Consider the following 11,738-nt stretch of genomic DNA (forward strand, 5'->3'; position numbering starts at 1 on the left):
AAATGTAAAAGCAAAACTTGTTTTCCACCATGCCCTCTCCCACCATGAAGCAGTCTTCCCACCATCTTCCTTCATTACTCTGCAGTGCTGCATGTAGATGCGGCAATTAGGGACATGGTTTAGTGGTGAACCTTGCGGTACTAGGTTAGTGGTTGGACTCAATGATCTTAAAGGTCCTTTCCGACCTAAGTGATTCTATGATGCTGTGATATCACAAGAAGAAAAATCTGAAACAACTAATCATGAGCCCATCCCACAAACAACAATACAAGCAATAAAAAAAGAGCCAAATCCCAAGCCTGTCTGTTATCCTTGCCAGCACAGAGTAGGACGCGCTAACACATACTTCCCTGACCTTGAGAACTAAATAGATGAGTTCTTTACACCTAGGAATGAAGTCTCACACCCTGAAAATTGTCTGAACAGTTTCAAGGACAGAAATCCCTTTGGTCTCAAAAAAAAAAAAATAATTAAAAAAAAAAATCACCCCATTGTTCTGCTCTGTACACTCCTCCAAATATTGAAAATACAGGCCGATTCAAGATCTTTATCCTGATATTTAAAATCTCCACAGAGATTTTTCCGGAGAGGAGTTTTAAGCTTTAAAATTGAAACTGTCAGCCATGAGGAAAGCTCACACAGGTGAGTAGTAAATACCTCAGAGGTAAACAATTACTATGAAATTCAGTGCAGTGGGATATCAGACTAGCCATGTGCCTTTTCTCTCTGAAAATAGCATGTGAAGCTATCATTTTTTGGCTCAATGTCATTTTTTCATACAATACATCAGCTCACACAAACAAGCCAAAGTATACAAACCAGATGAGCTATTTCCTGTGGCCGATCGAGGAAGTACAAAGTGAGAGAAAAAAAGAAGATTATAAGTCTTATTTCTGGGTTTGAATATGTGCAAATTTTCAGATATTATAGAGATAAGCACATAAAAAATATAAAGATTGCTTTCCACTTCTTAAGGGTGTATAAGCTTTTTGAGTCATCAGTGCTATACTGCTTGTTACAGTGTGGGATTTGTGCATAGATATCGAATTAAAAGATGTCAGTTTTATCTCAGGCTTGCACCATGAAGCTAGTGTAGGGACTTACATCACAATTTGTGTCTTTAATGTTTTAAATTCCAAAATATATGTGTGAGGTAGGAAATATCTTTATGCTCACACTACAAACTGGACAACGGAGCACATGGGGTATTTTTGTTTACAGTTAAGGTCCCAGTAATGCAGTGATGGCTAATTAGATGTTTAGAAATGTCTGGGCTCCTATCATCACATCCAAGCTTGGTCTACATGATGTGCTCCAGGTCCCGTTGGCAGTGAAAGGAACGGATCTAATTTCTTGAATGACTTGTCCTGGCAATCTGGCTGGTGGATCATCCGTTTTCTCGCAGGCAATAGCCACAAACAGCACAGGACAGCAAACTGACGAGTTCTGGTTATACAATGCAGCCTGTTCTGGTTTCAGTTTTGGGGGAAGAAGTTGGTAAGAAAATACTGTATTGTTAAAAGAAACTGAGGTTTGTCCACTGTTGTTGTTTTCACATGGAATTTTTTTTTGTCTAAGTGGTACACTTGTCTTCTCCTTTCTTGCTATGCCATGCATAGCTATTTAACACGATACAAACTGACATGAAACTGTGCCGCTGCCCCCTGAACTGTGACATCTTGTCAGCTGGAGGCTGTTACCTGGGGAGAAGAGCATGCAGTTCTCGTAGCACAGGGTATTTGCAATGACCACTCCATGAGGAGGAGCAGCCTAAATTTCTCCATGTCAGCTAGTGCCATGAACATGAAGGTATGTGGAATTAATTTATTTTTTTTTTTCCAAATGGGTGATGTTTTATCTGCTTTGCAACTCCTAGCTGGGCTTCTGTCAAGAGCTCAAGGAAGACAGAAAGTTTTTGCTCTCTGTCTCTGACACAGATGCACAAGGAAGGACAGGGACTATTGCTACAGGAATATATTCCCAGGGACTGGCACTTTTACTATCAGGAGACATGTCATGGTTTAACCCCAGCCAGCAACTAAGCACCACGCAGCTGCTCACTCACTTGTTCGCACCCAGTGGGAAAAAGTAAAACTTAGGGATTGAGATAAGAACAGTTTAATAGGACAGAAAGGAAGAAACTAATGACGATAGTAATAACAATAATAAAATGACAAATATAATAAAAAAAATTGGAACATACAAAACAAGCGATGCATAATGCAGTTGCTTACCACTTGCCAACTGATGCCCAGTTAGTTCCTGAGCAGCGATCCCTCCCAGGCCAACTCCCCCTAGTTTATGTACTGGGCATGGTCTGGAATACCCCTTTGGCCAGTTGGGGTCAGCTGTCCTGGCTGTGTCCCCTCCCAAGTCCTTGTGCCCCTCCAGCCTTCTTGCTGGCTGGGCATGAGAAGCTGAAAAATCCTCGACTTAGTCTAAACACTACTTAGCAACAGCTAAAAACGTTAGTGCGTTATCAATGTTCTTCTCATACTGAACCCAAAACATAGCACTGTACCAGCTGCTAGGAAGAAAATTAACTCTATCCCAGATGAAATCAGGACAAGATGGTAAAACTTTTCTCCACTTACACCATCAAAGAAAAGGCTTGCTCAAGTTGCTAACTGATCCAGTCTGGAAAAACCCATCAGTCCCCTTACTCTAGTGATTTTCTTCTGGGACTCTTTAATTCTCTAAGGACAGCTTCTACTGTGGTAGAGAGTGTGTAGGTGACTGCTACATCCTCAAATCCTCCCCGCATAGCTTAACCTTACATCACACTGGGACCTCATTAAGGCCCTACCCTTTAATCAACCAGATTTTGTGTTCAGGGAAGAGCAAAGGCGATGCATGTGTGTATACACCTAGGGATCTATTGTTGCTTTCATTATTGAACCTGGAGATTTTGCTGGTTGACTGTATATCCATCAAAAATACGTTTCATATTCATTATGCAGTACAGCAAGAAATGGATACTGGATTGGGAGAGGGAAAAAAAAGCACAGAAGTGCTAACAGCACCCTCCAGCAAAAGCATTTCAAATGCTTAAGCCACTGTATTCCAGGAGGCGAGATTTCAGTTTCTATTATTGCTCAAAATGACTAAATATAGAAGCAAATGAAAAATCTTCCACAGAGGGATGCTAACACGAAGGGCATCTTTTCCCCCCTCACAGCTATTTGACCCTGCCTGAATGGGGGTTAAAGGGATGTAAGTAAAAGCCGCATATGGCCAATAATTCTTCAGTTTCCTTTGAGGTACAAAAGGCATAGCCCGAGAGGTGTGAAGCTGGCCTGAGTGTGAAAACAAAATCATAATGGAATGTGAATAAAATGAAAATAAACAGAACGTTCCCTAACCAGGGCTTACAGTGTCATCTCCAGCCCAAGAGACAGCCTGAACCAGGGTCTCTGCAGGCACCTCTGCTTTAGCATCACTGACTGCTGCTGCTACCCACAGAGCCTCTTAACGAGTAGAAGCTGTTAGCTGAACTAATGGGCCTGGGAAGGGGCAATGAAATCCATAGTTCAGTAAAGCTTCTGCTGTAATTCTAGGTCTTCTCTGTTCTTTGTGGTGAGAGATGCAGCAAGCCCTGCCTTGAAAATACAAGCACTTGCTGAATTCATTCCTGGTTTGGAAACCACTGGAAGATTTTAATCGCTTCGAATGAAGATTTTTCTTGAAACTACAGAGAAGGGTGTTTTCTTTGTTCTTTTCACACAGCTCTTAAAAGCTAGACAGCCCTGAAATCTAGGGAAATTGAGCATTTATGCACACATACCACCCCCCACATGTTTCCCAAACAATTGATACTGATAATTAATATAGGCTTTATCCTAGAGCTGCTTGGTCCAGTTGAAGTTCCAGTATAACTTATGCATTTGAAGCTATAAAAAAGATATATAAAAATATGGATGAAAACAGCATATTGCAAACTTTGCCATGTACTGGATTAGCCATGCAATTAGGATGTTCTGCATGCATTTCATTTACATAGAAATGCTTACCCATTTTCACTGTTCCATGCTTTGTCTTCCTATACTAATATTGTTATTTTAGCTGTTTTTTAAGAAAAAAAAACTTCACGTAATATGTTCTTAAAATTTTCACATTAAACAAAGGGGACCTAATGGCATCTTGTTGCCAGATATATACCTCCAAGGCTAGATACTACTGTCCCAGTGATACTCAGCTTGAAAAGCATTCTGCCATGAGAAGACACTAGAAAATATCCTGCAGAGCCAAACGATTGGTAATCAGGATACACTATATGACTTACAATATCTGGACATACATGAAAGAAGAAAAATTTTGCCATATCTACTTGTATTTTTTAATCTAAGCAAGATATTAGCATTATGTAGACACTTCTTGCAGGTATTTTATGACCTGTGTAACAGACTGACGTTGTCATAATGAGTATCAGGCCATTTGATTTGTTTGTTAAAGCATCAGTTCCTGGGGTCATGTGAATATGAAAGCCTTTTGATTTTTTACTTGAAAACACCTGAAAATCTCCCCTTGTGGCTGCAAAAGAAACTTTGGAAAATGTGTGCCATGCAGGTTCAAAAGTCAGGAAGAAAATTTAAAAGAACAAAATATAAATTTAAAAAGTCTAGAAAAAGAAAAGTTTAAGATTGTTTTTAGTGCCTGACTTCAGACTTTGTATTGCTTAGAATTGTTGAGAGTGTACTATATTAGTGAATTTTAGTATATGCAAAGCATAGTAACACAGAAATGAATGCTAATGGTGCTTGAAATACGTTTTTTTCCATGATCTGCATGTAATTCTGACATATACCAGTGATCAAGTCAATATGCAGTACAAACTTTTAAATTTCTTTTACCACTAAAAATCCTGATTTCTAGAGAAAAACCTATTCTGCTAATATTTCTTTAGACTTTCCACTACTTTTTGGCACCAAAAATGCCCTTTGGAAATTGGAGGACAACTTAGCAGTTATTTTAAACACTTTGTACTAGTTGACTTGCTAAATCAAGATAAATTATAGTCAGCCTTGGACATGTTTATGAGCTTGTTGAGATCACAACCTACAAAACACATGAAACAACACAGGGTATTCCCTTCCATATGAAGCTCCAGGAGCAGTTTTAAAGTTGTGAGGAGACATCAGCTCTGAGTTGCCTTTGAGCATAAGGGCTTTAAATGGCAGAATGCTGACTGCTAATTACTAGAATGAAAATGTGCATTTTCTAAATGTGTGATAAACTTTTCTTAAAATGTGAGAACCAGCAAATAGGATGTGGTTTTCGACTACGTGTTTTCTAGGGACTCTATATAGTTGTTCTAGGCTAGTATTTGCATTCATTTCACAAACCATTTTAACACAAGACCTAGCCGGAAGTCACAAGAGTTGTCATTTGAATATTTCTGACATTTTCCTTTTTATTTGAGGTATCAACCATGAGACAGTGCTACTACTCACTATTCACACTTTGGTAACGCAGTCCTCATGGCCACAATGTAGATTTGGTGGGTGCAACCATTAAGCTTAGCTTTGTGATATGAAGGTGGGATATAAGCTGGTATGGAAATGAAGTGCACACACATGCAGCATTTCAAAAATGATCGCTGCAGTGCAGTGGTACAGATTTTGTTGACAAAATTGTTGTCAGATTTTTCAAGATGCTTTGCAGCTACCAGCCATTGACGGTGGAGGAAAGTATGTTCTTAAATACCTCTGACTGCCTGGACCTGGCTGCTGGGACCAAGCATAAACATAGATGTGATGGGAGTTGCTAACTGCTGCCTGCCTTTTTTACCTAAATGCTCACTTTTGCAGGATGTTTCAAAGGGGGTTAAATGCTTCAGGTTCAACCACAGGAACTTGTGGGGTTGAAGTGTGCCGTGCTTTGCTAAATGCTATAGACTCCATCTGCAAGTACTTCAATGACATGATCGTAGTGGCCTCTTGAAAACATTACATAGTCTATATATAGAAATTGCACTTAAAATGTGTAATATTTTAGATAGAAACATTGCACTTACTGGCGTGAGTCTTCAGTAAGCTCCTGTGACTTTCAGATTCCTCCCCCCAGCGCAGGCCAGCCAGGTGGGCTCCCGCAGAAGTTCGGAGTAAGAGGACAAACTGTTCTCTCTGTCAGTTGTGTCATAGCCATTTATATAAATGACACATTTTGGCCGTTGCCTTATCTTGGAATATTCTGTTATTTATAGTTAGTATTTTAAAGTCACCTTCTTCCCCTCCTCCCACCACAAGAAAATGAATACTGGTACATTTTGATCTCATTTACATGCCACAAATCTAGAATGACTCTGCTAACCCCATATCCACTGATTATTTTACAAAATCACAATTCCTGTATTCCAAACAACTTTCCAACCAACTTAATGGGGTATTTCTCTCCATTGTAACTACAGCGAACCTGAGTCATGACAGTATGTGACATGCGTCTCTATTTTTTGGGCCATGCATTGAACTTATTTCAGAGATCTGCCTGCAGAATATGTGCCTGAGGAATGTGTACAATGATCTCTTTCTGTTATGGGTATAAATATTGGCTTAATCATCTTTTTTTTTTTTTTTTTCCCCCCAGTGGCAGTTTGCAGTATGCAGATGGACACTGATCAGCCTGCATTTGGGAGTCATATTGAAGGTAAAGGTGGAGTCATGCTTGGAAGGCTGTACAGTTGCAAAATCAGTGGTCGCACATGTTCAATGCGCTTCTGCTTAAGGTCAGGGGTAACTCTTCTTGCAGTGTTTTTCATATCATGAAAAACATATTCACGTCCATAGATTGGACAACTTGTCTTCCACAATGTTCTGCTGCATGGCTGGGATAGTCACAATTCAGTGTCATGGGCTTTATTCTCTCTGCAACAAAAAAGAATCAGAAAATCTGTGGTAAGCATTTCTGTTAATACTGCAGTAAACTGGTGGGTTAGCAGATGGTTTATACTGAATTTGGATGCCCTTTTCACTGCTTTTCTGTGAGTAGGTCATACTGTTTGATGTAGCTGCTTGTGTTAAGTTCACTGCTACCAGCTGCAGGGGCATTTGTTTCTTTTGTTCCTTTTCCCTTTTTTGTAACCAGGTGATTTGGGGTCAGAACTGGCAAACAGTAAATTATTTATAGGGCTTTTATGACTATAATGCTCTAATTACCTGATCTCTTGGTTCTTCTTTTTCATTATTGCAGTGTGACAAACTACATTAAAAAAAAAAAAAAAATGATTACAGTCTCTGATAGTTCTTGAAGCAGAAGCTCCAGATTAATACCCATGAAAGTATTCAGGCCGGTGTGTGCAAACTTTTCTTCCTTTGAGTTGAGTTTTGCACATCAGTAGTGCAGGTGGTTAAGTGCTTGCCCGTGGAGGATGAGCCCTGCAATTGCAGTACTCATTCGGGACCTTTTCAGAAACGGATCTTGTCACCAAATCAGTATGTTTCAATGTGGGTTTGGAATGATCCAAAGAAGCAGAGGAATTTCAGTGTAGTGATGTGACAGGGTACGCATAGAGTTTATTCAGTCTGTGTATCAGGGAAACAACCTTTCATCTTAAAACAGGCAACTTTGTGATGTTGACATCAGTGTAAAGTATAATATAAATTAAAGGAAAAATTCATAGGTTTTGTTGTAATCCTGTAAGGTACTGGGTGCCTTTAACTTCCATTGTTTCCATCTCAGGTATAAAATTGTATTTAATGGTGACATTGTCTTCAATGTAATGTAAGAGCTGTTGCTTCCAGAAAAATTTACATATTTTTGTCTATTTTGGATTACTGTTTTATTTATTTTGTAAACAGAAGAGCTATTAGTGAGTTATGCGGATCATCTGTGTAGGTGTCACTAAACCCGTTTCCCATGTCAGTGCTGGAATAAGCATTTAATATAGAGAAATGCTAGCAAAACCCCTGAAAGTATATCTTGCTTCCCCTGTAACTGTTTTCCCCACTAATGAATATTCAAATCATATATGTTTTACAATATTTGATTTTATGGTGTTTGTTTTCTGGCTGGGTTGTAAAGCCACCGTATTATGGTGAGAACCTCAAGCAGTGCTGGGAATGAGATGTGTGTAAATGTCTGGGAGAGGGAGCGGGGCTGCCAGAGCCTCGCAAAAAACCATCAGCCAGGCTCCCAGGTGTGTGTCTGGCTTAGCTGCCACAAAGCGTGGTGGTTGTTGTAGCGATGAGTTTTATGTCCCCATCCAGAGAAAGGAGGAAAAAATAAAAATAAAATAAAAGAATTATATGGATATGCATGCTGTGGTGGAAGGGATTATTCTGTGTGTCCTCTTTGTGTCAAACCTTTTTCGGTCTGTCACAGTATCATGTGTGGAAGAGATGAATTTTTAAATCACATCCTGTTGTCTCAAAAACTGGGACATATACTCTTGTCCTACTTCAGTGTAATAACCTATTTCATCATTCAAGAAGTTTCTTTTCCTATAATTGCTGATGATTTCTTCAAGACCTAGTCTAAAGTCAAATAGATTTTTCTGAAGGGTTTGCCAAAAATTATTCTTCAACTTATTGAATAGGGCTTAAAGGGAAAGGCACATCAACAATAAAGTAGATATTATTTCAAATTTGTTGAAGATTTGTTAACAGTCCTTGTTTGATGTAATCATAAAAGTAGTACTGACTATGTTACTAAACCCCTCCAACAATTTGGAAAATATAAACGTCATACCCTTCAGTAAAAATCTGATTTTGAGGTACTAATTTAAAAATAAGTACTTCATAAATATTTTCTAACATTATGTTACGAAAAATGTTATACTTTAAATAATATTCATATTAGCACAGTATTTTTTTTCTTTTGAGCAAAGACATTTTTTGTTTGTAGACAATTCATGACAAAGGCAAGGACCTCAGAGTTTGGAGTACTAATTCAGATTTGCCTTTTGACTGTGCTTTTGCCACTCGTATTTTTTTCTACTGAGGATAAAGTGTTTTTTCTTGCTGACTTATGTGCAATAAATTCTTTTATTTATTTAGAAATTGTATACTAAGATCCCAAGTTACTGTGCTTTGAGGTTGTGTTCCTTTTTTTTTAAATGACTGCCTATCATTTTCACTCAAAAAGGAAAGGTAGCACTAAAAGAGGAATTTCAAAGCTATTAAGACATTAAGGAAATAAATTAGTCCAGAGCTCCTTGATTTCCTGTCACTGACTCTAGTTTTCAGAGGCATATATTAGACAGACAAGCCATAACATTTCTAAAAAGTGTTTTTATTAATTCTGCAACAATACTACAGTTGTATTATATTCTTTTCTTAATTTCTGTGCTTTAGGTCATAAATTAAAAGTGTCAAAAGCAAAAATATGAGTTACATCAATTTTCTCAAAAGCTGGGTCTAATGTTTTGTAAGAGAGTGACCCTGCTCAGGGTGTCCTTTCTCCTCAGGGTCTCCTTTCCCTCTTCTCACCCCATGCAACTTCTCTTCAGAATGGTCTTCTGCCAACCAGTTGTGTGCAGTTGCCCATTGATAACCACTGGGCTGTCAGACAGACATTCCTGTAGTTGCAGATTAGAATGGCAAAAGACTGGTTATTACAGAAGCAAGGAGAATAGTTTAAAGCTACTTTGAAGTTTTCTTCCCTAAATTATTAGTTTCTATACTGGAAGAGGGAAGAAGGACTTTTTCTCCCCTGTGAAAATCATGAACACTTCTTTTTCCCATGTTCATCACAAGTAAAAACATTTCAAAACCTTTGGGGAAAAAAGTGACCAAGGTATTTGAATTTTGTACAAGATATAATATGATTGTGGTGGTCTGGAGAAGCTATTTTAAATTCTCTTCGAGACTGTGTGTTTTCTATATACGCCCATTTTATATTTCCACCTCAGGTTAGTATTAAAAAGATTTGTTCCAGGTTGTCTTTCCATCCAGGAGTTCTTTGTAACAGCAAATGTTAGCATCAAGACCTTCTGTACTCATTGAACTTGGGGTCGCATTAATAATCATTACGATAAAAGTGTGTTTTAGGATTTTCCCCTATATACTTTTCTTGAGAAGGTTTCCTGTGAGAAAACCTGCTGCTAGCAGGTTGTGTGTATGTCCACAGAAAAAGCAAGTAGAATACCCAATAAATTGTAAACTCCATTTTGTCCATACGTTATTCCCTGCCTTCCTGCTTTGTTAACCACGTACCGCGCTGTGTGTAAGCGTTAACCTGTGACAGTGGCTGCTCTAATTAATGCCCTTTAGCTGGCAGGGCTAAATGTGCTGAGTGCTGCTGCGTAGGCAGGAGGTACTTTTGGTTCTGACATTCAAGTTCTGCTGTGGCAGGGTTGGTGCTGGCATATGCGCCGCTGCCATCCCTGCTCGGTGCAAGAGGGAAATAACTCAGGGAAGATTTTACTAAGGTAATCCTTGGTCAAGTTTTGGTGGGGATAGACCTCACTGTCCCCTGGACCCATAAACACAGACTTTCCATAGACACGATGAGCACGCTGCCAGAGATACAGAAGAAATAGATGATGTACTGGAGTTTACAATGGTCAGGGTTTCCATGGAGTAGGGTAATGGGCAAGAAGGTACACAGAAGAAATGGGCGAGGAAGGCTAAAAGAAGCGCCAGTCTTATAACCTGCAAAAGCAAAGGGGAATTTGATAGGAAGAGGTCAAACAGACTGGGGTCCAGTACAGTTGCACGGGGAGTGTCTAGCCAAAGGATAGCTCTGGCTAGACCATGGGAATAAGATTAATATTGGCATTTTTTCTATCAATAGAAAAAGAAACATGTGCTTCTAATTGTTTCACATAATGCATTCAAAACATATGCTTGATAACCGTGGAGAACATTTGATGGAGTGTTTACAGAATAATAAGCAGAACAATTAGGATAACAGATCATTGTGTGTCCCTGGAACTGCTCCTATTTCCCCCATACCCCCTTTCTTTAGCTCAGCTCTTTCTTTCCTATTCTTAAAGCCTTTTTAAATTGTTGTTCTGGTAGTTTGGGCTGATTTTAAATTTCTCATCAAACTATTTTATTCCCATTGACAATATATTTTGTATACCCCTTTGTCTGATCCACAGGTAACAAAGCCCTGATGAATTTCTGGGTTTGAGCTTGAGCTCAACCAAAGCAAGCCATTTCCCTCTCTACCATGCATCGTTATGCTGTCTTTGAATAACCACGAGGCAGAAGCCTCTAAAACAACCAGTCTGACAGCACTGTTCCCACACTTTCTGGCTTCTCACCTTTTTTACTTGACTTCTCTAACCTGTATTTTAGCAAGTACAGAGGCAGAAGGTGGTCAGATTGTGCCCAGGCCCTTGTGGTGGAGCTTGGGGTATACCTGAATGCTGAACGCACAAAATAAGGACTTCAGCAGAGTTCGATGTCAGTGCCAACTGGAAGGCAAGAACTTAGACATTGGATGTCACTGTGGATGTACTCTAATTACTTCCGTCTTGATTATAGATTTCCATTTGTTTGGCATAACTCATGTTCCATGACAACAGATATTTAATTGGCCTTTGGCTCTGGGTTCCTTCACCAGAAGCTGTGAAGTTTAATTAATTAATAAAAAGACCGCGTTGATTTTTGGTGATGTTTTTGGCTAATGGTAAGAGTAACTTCACTTGGGTTCACATATTCAATTGATTAATTGAACTGGATAATTTTGAATATTTTTTTTCACCCCCCCCAATTCAGTAAAAAGTTTGAAATAAAAGCAAATTTTAAAAAATGGTAAAAAAAATATGCAGAATCAATCCAGTTTTGTTATACCTG

General features: G+C 38.9%; 1 long non-coding RNA gene across 1 annotated transcript; it reads left to right on the forward strand.

Moving 5' to 3' along the window:
* The first annotated feature begins 1,367 nt into the window (after nucleotides 1-1,367).
* Nucleotides 1,368-7,968, forward strand: LOC138688821 (uncharacterized). The gene is made up of 2 exons (XR_011327622.1): nucleotides 1,368-1,809; nucleotides 6,583-7,968. It is a non-coding gene; the product is annotated as an uncharacterized lncRNA (long non-coding RNA).
* Nucleotides 7,969-11,738: the final 3,770 nt, after the last annotated feature.

The sequence above is a fragment of the Haliaeetus albicilla genome, chromosome 13 (assembly GCF_947461875.1).
Source record: "Haliaeetus albicilla chromosome 13, bHalAlb1.1, whole genome shotgun sequence".
Lineage (NCBI taxonomy): Eukaryota > Metazoa > Chordata > Aves > Accipitriformes > Accipitridae > Haliaeetus > Haliaeetus albicilla.